The following is an 8,179-nucleotide window of genomic DNA, read 5'->3' as shown; positions in this document are numbered from 1 at the left end:
ATATGGAAAAGGATCTGGGGGTATTAGTGGATAGTAGACTAAACTGGAGTAACCAATGCCAGTCAGCTGCTGTAAAGGCAAATAAAGTCTTGGGGTGCATTAAAAGAGGTATAGGGGCGAAGGACGGGAACATTATCCTCCCACTATATAAGGCACTTGTCAGGCCTCACATGGAATACTGCGTACAGTTCTGGTCACCGGTGCTCAGGAAAGATGTCACAGTGCGTGAGTGGATTAAAAGAAGGGGAACTAAACTAATACATGGAATGAAGCGACTGGAATATCCAGAGAGGCTATCAAAATTGGGATTATTCACCCTGGAAAAAAGACGGCTAAGAGGTGATCAAATAACCATGTATAAGTACATGAGGGGACAATACAAGGATCTCTCCCAAGATCTGTTTACACCCAAGACTGCAACGGTAACAAGAGGACATCCGCTACGATTAGAGGAAAGTAGGTTTCATCACCAACATGGAAGGGGATTCTTTACTGTAAGAGCAGTTAGACTGTGGAACTCTCTGCCGGAGGAAGTGGTGATGGCAAAATCCATAGAGGAGTTTAAAAGGGGACTTGATGTCTTTCTGGAGAGGAAGGACATTATAGGATACAAGTCTTAGGTTAATTGTCAATCCGGGTATACAGGCAGGTAGGAACTATTAGGGGTTGATCCAGGGAACAGTCTGATTGCCATTAGGGAGTCGGGAAGGAATTTTTTCCCCAGAAGGGCTAAATTGGCTTCTGCCCTTGGGGTTTTTGCCTTCCTCTGGATCAACATAGGCGGATAGACAGGCTGGATGGACATTGTCTTCATTCAGCCTTACATACTATGTTACTATGTTACTATGTATGTCTCGAGTAACGAGCATCTCGAGCACCCTAATACTCGAATGAGCATCAAGCACGGACGAGTATGCTCGCTCATCTCTACTCCTAATGACTTCCTGAGTTCTGGTATACCAAATATGACTTCTTTGCACTTTACCAAGATTATGCTTGTTGAAATAAACTTTTGTTTTTTTTTGATACTTCTGCCTGGCACGTATTTTTGTAGTAGATAGTATTTGGGATTTAATACAAGCTTTTCTATAACTTTTGTGCTTTATGGTATATATAGGTGTCGTAAAGGCAACCTATCACCTGTGTAAAGTATCATAAACTAACTTAGGGGGGTCTCACACGAGTGGATTTGAATTGTGGATTCCACAAGGCTATGTCCTGGACCAAGTATTCAGCATTTCTATAAATGATCTGAAGGAGGGAATTGAGGGGAAACTGATCACGTTTGCTGACGACACAAAGCTAGAAGGGATGGCTAACACTGAAGAAGAGAAAGAGAGGGTTTAAAAAGATCTGGACGAACTTAAACAGTGGCGGCGAATGGTATTTAACAAGGAGGTGTGCAAAATCCTACATCTGGGCAGGAAAAATGAAAAAAAGCACATGCAGAATGGGAGGAATTGGGCTAAGCAGCACCACATGTGAAAAAGACTTGGATATACTAATAGATCATAGACTGAACATGAGTCAACAATGTGATGCAGCAGCCAAAAAGGCAAACACAATTCTGATATGTATTAAGAGAAGCATAGAGTCTAGATTACGTGAGGTAATTATCCCCCTCTACTCTTCCTTGGTCAGACCTCATCTGGAATACTGTGTCCAGTTCTGGGCACCCCCCTTTAAAAAAGACAGAGACAAACTGGAGCAAGTTCAGAGATACCAAGATGGTGAGCGGTCTGCAAATCATGTTGTATGAGAAACGGTTAAAAGATCTGGGAATGTTTAACTCGCCAAAAAGAAGGCTGAGAGGAGACTTAATAGCTGGCTACAAATATCTGAAGGTCCCTTCCAACTCTACGATTCTATTGAAAATACAAGTGATTTTCACACATTCCATAGATCTTTACTTTTGCCTTTTAGTGCTCTGCACTCTGCTATAAATTGCCCTGTTCCCATCAAAATATAAACAAAAAAACTATGTAAGGACAGCGCTCACAGAAGGGTTCAATAAATATAGCCTCTCAGGCCGAAAAAGAGTAAGATATACACTTACCCGGTGTTAAGTAGGCCCTATGCAGGGACCTACTAACACCCCATATCCATGTAAGCTTTTAATATCAATCAATCCTCCTCCAGAGATCCTTTATATCCCGTCAGGCTAGAGACCAGGAGAGCCAGCAGATACTGTAAGCCGAATCCTTGCAAGGATCCCGTGCACAGGGTATATATAGACAAAGTAAACAAAAAGAAAAAAAGGATCTGCGCTCCCTTAAGGAAAATCTCCTCTGGTGCCGATATAGATGCAAACTCCGTTTTATTCTGTACGACGCGTTTCGTCCTTAGGACTTTCTCAAGTACATACATATTAAAATTCACAAACACTTTATATAATAAATGCTATTTACCTTTCCTGATGAGATCCATAGCTGCCTCCGTGTCTCCGGCGCCTTCAGACGTCCGCTCTGCGTCCCGCGTCATGACGCACGCTAGGGCACGCAGCGCGATGACGTCATCACGCTAGACGCTTCCCCTTATGCGGGGAGGAGTCTGGAGCCGGCCGGATCGTATTCTGCACTGTTATGCCCTGCATACTGCCCTCCAAATGTGTTTCTAGCCTGTCATCTTCATTTTCCAATTCCAAATCCAAGTAGATAGCCTTATTCCAATTGTTGTTTTAGGCTAGAAACACATTTGGAGAGTCTGTAACACAGCGATGTGCCAGTCTCAAGCCTAGAAAAATAGGGAGGGATGGAGAAAGATGTGGAGACCTACTTCATTATATACCACCAAAATACTTCATAGATTCCCCTGAAAACACATTCACAGATATGGTCCTGGAAAATGCCCCCCCCCCCCCCCCCCCCCCGGACTGGAAAGCACCTACAATGCTAGCAGGTAAGAGTAATGGTGTCTTTCAAGTAAGTCGGGAATTTTTGATGTGGACAAGGTAAACCTATCCGGGCGCTGGCCTGCTGATATTGCCTGTGGAGAAAGAGATCGACCACACTTTAGACATCATAAAGAATAAAATGCACCGATTAAACATCGATCTTCTGGGGATCAGTGAACTTCACTAGACAGGGAACGGATACTTTACCAGTGGTGATTTCACAGTTTACTACTCAAAAAATGAAAACATCCAAAGGAATGATGTTGTCTTCATTGCAAAGAAAAAGATAAGTAAAGCAATCCATGGTTTCCATGCCATAAGCAATAGAATTATGACCATCTGCATCAACAGAAATCCTTGCGCCATATCCGTAATACAAATTTATGCTCCTACCACTGATGCAACGGATGAACAAATCGACAAATTTTATGCTGAATTCCAAGAAACCTTGCAGAAAATTCAAAAAAAGGCCATCATTTACATTATCGGCGATTTCAATTCAAAAATTGGCGCAGAAGAAGAAGCACCAATAGTATGGAAATTCAGTTTAGGAGAATGAAATTATGTCTGTAATGGACTTTTCCAATTTTGCCAAAGCATCACTTGTACACATGGACATGCAACAAGCCGAATCGTAGAATCTCTCTAATGAACAAACCGGTTTTCGCAAAGAAAGAGGAACGAGAGACCAATTTAAAAATCTCCGAAGGACCATGGAAAAGGCCTGGAAAAAAAGAAGGAGGTGTACATATGCTTTATTGATTACAGCAAAGCCTTTGATTGCATTGAACATGATAAGCTGTGGCCATGCGTAAGACAAATAGGAGTCCTGGGACATCTGGGGCAACTCATAGAGTCGTTATATGCGAACAAAGAGGCTACGGTCAGGTCCTCCAATGCTCACACGTCATGATTCACAATCAAAGCTGCATCTTATCCCCTGCTTTGTTCAACCTGTATGCAGAGGCGAACCTAAGGCAATGCAATTTAGACTAATCCAACATTGGAGTCAAGATCGGTGGAAGAAACATCAACAATCTCAAATATGCTCATGATACAACCTTGCTGGCTGAAAATCAGGAAGATCTTGAACAACTGATACTAAAAGTTAAAGAAGAAAGTAAATTGCACGCCTATATTTGAATATCAAGAAAACTAAGATTCCGACAACATCAGGTAACGCTACAGGAAAAAACAAAATGAAGAAATCAAAGGAATTCAAGAATTCATCTTCCGCAAATCGAAAATTGACCACAATAAAAAGATGAATCACGCCAGGTCGCAGCACAATGTTAAGTATGGATAAGATCTGGAAAAATAAAGACATAAGCATTGCAACAAAACACCTGATAGTCAACGCAATCATCTTCCCAATTACAACTTACGGCTACGAAAGTTGGACACTTAGAAAAACAGACCTGGGGAAGATGATGCCTTCGAACTTTGGTGCTAGAGAAGACTTCTACAAATTCCTTGGACTGCCAAGATCACGAACAAAACAGTCCTAAACCGCAACAAACCAAAGTTTTCACTGGAGGGCAAAATTATGAAACAGAGACTCTCATACTTTGGCCACATAATGCGAGCTGATTCATTGGAAACATCGATGGAGTGGTCAATGACAAAAGAAGACATGGCTACCAAAGAACGCGCTGGCTTGATACTATCAAAGCCAACACCAACATGTAAATAATCAAACTGAAAGAAACCATACAAAGCAGAACTCTGTGGAGAGGGCCGATCCATAAAGTGTCCGAGAGTCGACCCCATCTAAACGGATAAAGAGGAGTTGAAGCTGCCACCTCTGTTGAAATAATTTGGTGCACCAAGGGTAATAGATGTGTTTAGGGAACCAATACCTTATGGTCATCTTAATACTAATCATAAATATAAAGCATTTCGGGGTCCATTGCAGTGTTTACTGCTAAGAGCGCAGGTAGGACTTTGATACTGTACTGTACTTGGATTTCTAAAGAAGCATAGCAACATAAATGCCAACCTTTAAACCCAACATATACAAGATGAAAGCAAAATATTATCAAGGAACTTGAAATTGATGTTTTTTTAAATTGCTAAATGATTTTGTTGTTGCACTACAGTGATGAAACATTGTTATCCTGCTAGATTAGATATGTTGTTATTAACTTTCTAAACGTGATTACAGGTTCATAAATTGCTCCCAATTCTCCATTATCAGACTCGGCTACTGCAGTAAGTCAAAGGACAGTGTTGGTTATTTGCACCAAGTAGAGAACTGTGGAAACCAAAGTAAACATCTTTGTTTTCAATAAACACAATCACAGAAAATGGTCGTTACTGACCGAGGAGTGCATATAGATGCATCCTCCTCTCACCATGCAGGTAGCTGACTACCAAATGGAGGAGCCAATAACACCTGTGCAGGACACCGATGAGACAACCACTCACACTGCCTCCTGATAATGAGGGGGGTGGCTGCTTGGCGTACACTCCCACACATAGTGGATACAGGGTGCCAGACTATTCTGATATATGTAGTTCACCATGCAGACCAGCAACCTATTAATGACGCCATGATAATTCGGCGGGTTGCCCTGCATTTCCAACAGTGAACCACATTGGTACTGCCACCCTGGGCTCCCCCTGGAGTCTTAAAGCCACACTGCATGTGAATGATAGATAATAAATGCAAGGCATTGGTTGGATGTTGGCCAAGATACATGAGCCCACTAACCACTTCACGGTTCCTTGCGTTGTAGTGGGTCCCTACACTAATATAAATGCGTCACAGAAGGGGAAACAAAAAATTAAAAACAATCACAGAAAAATGGCCGTTACTTACTGGGTGAGGAGTGCATATGAAATGTTTATTACCTAAACATCCGAAAACGATGGACAGAAGATATTTTCCTATGTCAGAAGTTTAAGTTTAAACAAGGCATGTAATGTAAATGCAGTACCAGTGGGGAAACATCATGGCTATTTTGTGAAAACCAGAATAGGCACAACTGGAGAAGTGATTAAATGAAGAACATATAGAAATGGCATGTAGTTGTGCAGTAGGCAGCAAACAAGTATCCTCATGAAGAGTTGTGTGCAGCTGTCCTTAAACTACAATAAACATAGTAAGCAAAAAATCTATGTAGTTGGGTCCAAGAGTATTTGTATAGTGACACAATTTTCGTAATTTAGCCTTTGTACTCCACCACAATGGATTTGACTCAAAATCATCAATATGTGATTGAAGTATAGACTTTCAGCTTTAATACAAGCAGTCCCCTTTAGCATTAACTGTCTAGTCATTTTTACATAGTCCATCCATTTACACAGACTCAGAAGTAACTGGAGAAAGACAGATAAGCAGCAGTTTTGGGGTCCAATGCAGCCGTTTACCTCATTATTTCATGGCAAATTAAAGAGAGAAAAGGTTTGGAGTTGATTACAAGGGTTGAATTTGCATTTAGTTTATGTCCATGGGAACTTTCAATATGTGGTCCAAAGGGGTGTCAGTGCAAGAGAAAGAAGCCATAATTAGGTAACAAATTAATCGGATAAATAGCAGAAACTTTAGGAGTAGCTTTAGAAACATTTTGATACATGGTTACAAAGAAGGAAAGCATTGGCAAGCTCAGCAACTCCCAAGGGCATGGAAGGCAACTAAAGTGTTGGTAAAGAGAATCCCCTTCACAACATATAACCAAGTCAAGAACACCTTCAAGGAGGTTGACCTTTTGTCAGAGTTTACAGTGAAGAGATGTCTTCATGGATGTAAATACAGAAGGGTTATCTCAAGATGCAAACACTAATGTATTGCTATGTGTTCCGGTGAATGCTCACATGAAGCTCTCGCACTGATTTCAATGGGGAAGGCGTTGCCCCGCAGTGATTTTTTGGGGAAGGGCTTTCCCACCAGCACTGGGCCACTATCTACCACACAGCCTCACACCAGCACAATTCTATTATGACATCATGCAGCTCGGAAACACAACTACCAGAGCACAGCTGCCATCTTAAATCAGTCCTCGCCTGAGCAATTTCAAGTTGGTACATATATAACTCATCCCAAGAGAACAAATTTGGTGGGGATAACACAGCCCCCCTACTGCTGGAGGGCAGGGGGGGGGGGATGTGTGTTTAGGATGTGTGTATGCATGTATATGTGTATATGTGTCACCATAACTCATGAACGTTCGTCTGGAGCAATTTTAACCAAATTTGGTGCATATATAACTCATCCCATGGGGACAAATTTGGGGGAGGGGGGGGGATAAGACAGTCCCACTGAGGGGGAGATGCTGGAATTGCACTTGAGGATATGTTTTTTATTTCAGAGGCATATATTACAGAGACGACCTCTTCATCCTCATATACTAATATATTAAATCAGTACACACATATACATACACATACACACATATTGAAATTCTTTTTGTGTCTAAAAAAAATACATGGGCAATGCCAGATGGGGACAAATCTGGAGGGATAACACAAGTCCACTACCCCTGGGGGAGCGGGGAAATGTGTGTGTAGGATGTGTGTATGTATGTATGTGCAACAATAACTCATGAATGCCTGGAGCAATTTCAATCAAACTTGGTACATATATAACTCATCCCATGGGGACAATTTTATTTATTTATTTTTTATTTTTTTTTGGGGGGGGGGAGGATAAGACAGCCCCACTACCCCTCTGGGGAAGGGGGGATTCCAGAATTGCACTTGAGCAGATGGTTTTTGTTTTACAGTCTTATCTAACACAGATGACCTGCTCATCATAATACACTAATCTATTATACAGACGACCTCCTCCTTAAATACTAATATATTACACAGAGCCCCTGCTCCTCAGATAATAATATCTTACACAGACAATCTCCTTCTCTTTTCCAACTACCACACAGCTTCCCACCAGCACTAAGCCACTATGTACAAAATAGAAATGAGCCCAGCACCCACTCTTATGAAAGCTTTCCAAAAGGAAATCTGTGTTGCCCATAGCAACCAATCACAGAGCAGCTTTCATTTTACCTCAGCAGTATAACAAGTGAAAGCTGAGCTGTGATTGGTTGCTATTGGCAACAAAAATTACAGGGGAAGTCGGGAAGTTTTAAATTTTTAATTATGCCAGTATTACACAGACATCCTGCTCCACAGATAATGATAACTTACAGAAGACAACTTCCTCCTCCTCAAATACTAATATTATACAGCTGACCTCCTCCTCATATAGCAATTTATTACACAGACAACCTCCTCCTCATGCAGTGGGATATTACACAGGCGACCTCCTCCTCATATACAAATATA

Source organism: Eleutherodactylus coqui, chromosome 4 (assembly GCF_035609145.1).
Source record: "Eleutherodactylus coqui strain aEleCoq1 chromosome 4, aEleCoq1.hap1, whole genome shotgun sequence".
Classification (NCBI taxonomy): domain Eukaryota; kingdom Metazoa; phylum Chordata; class Amphibia; order Anura; family Eleutherodactylidae; genus Eleutherodactylus; species Eleutherodactylus coqui.
This window is presented reverse-complemented; position numbering follows the sequence as displayed.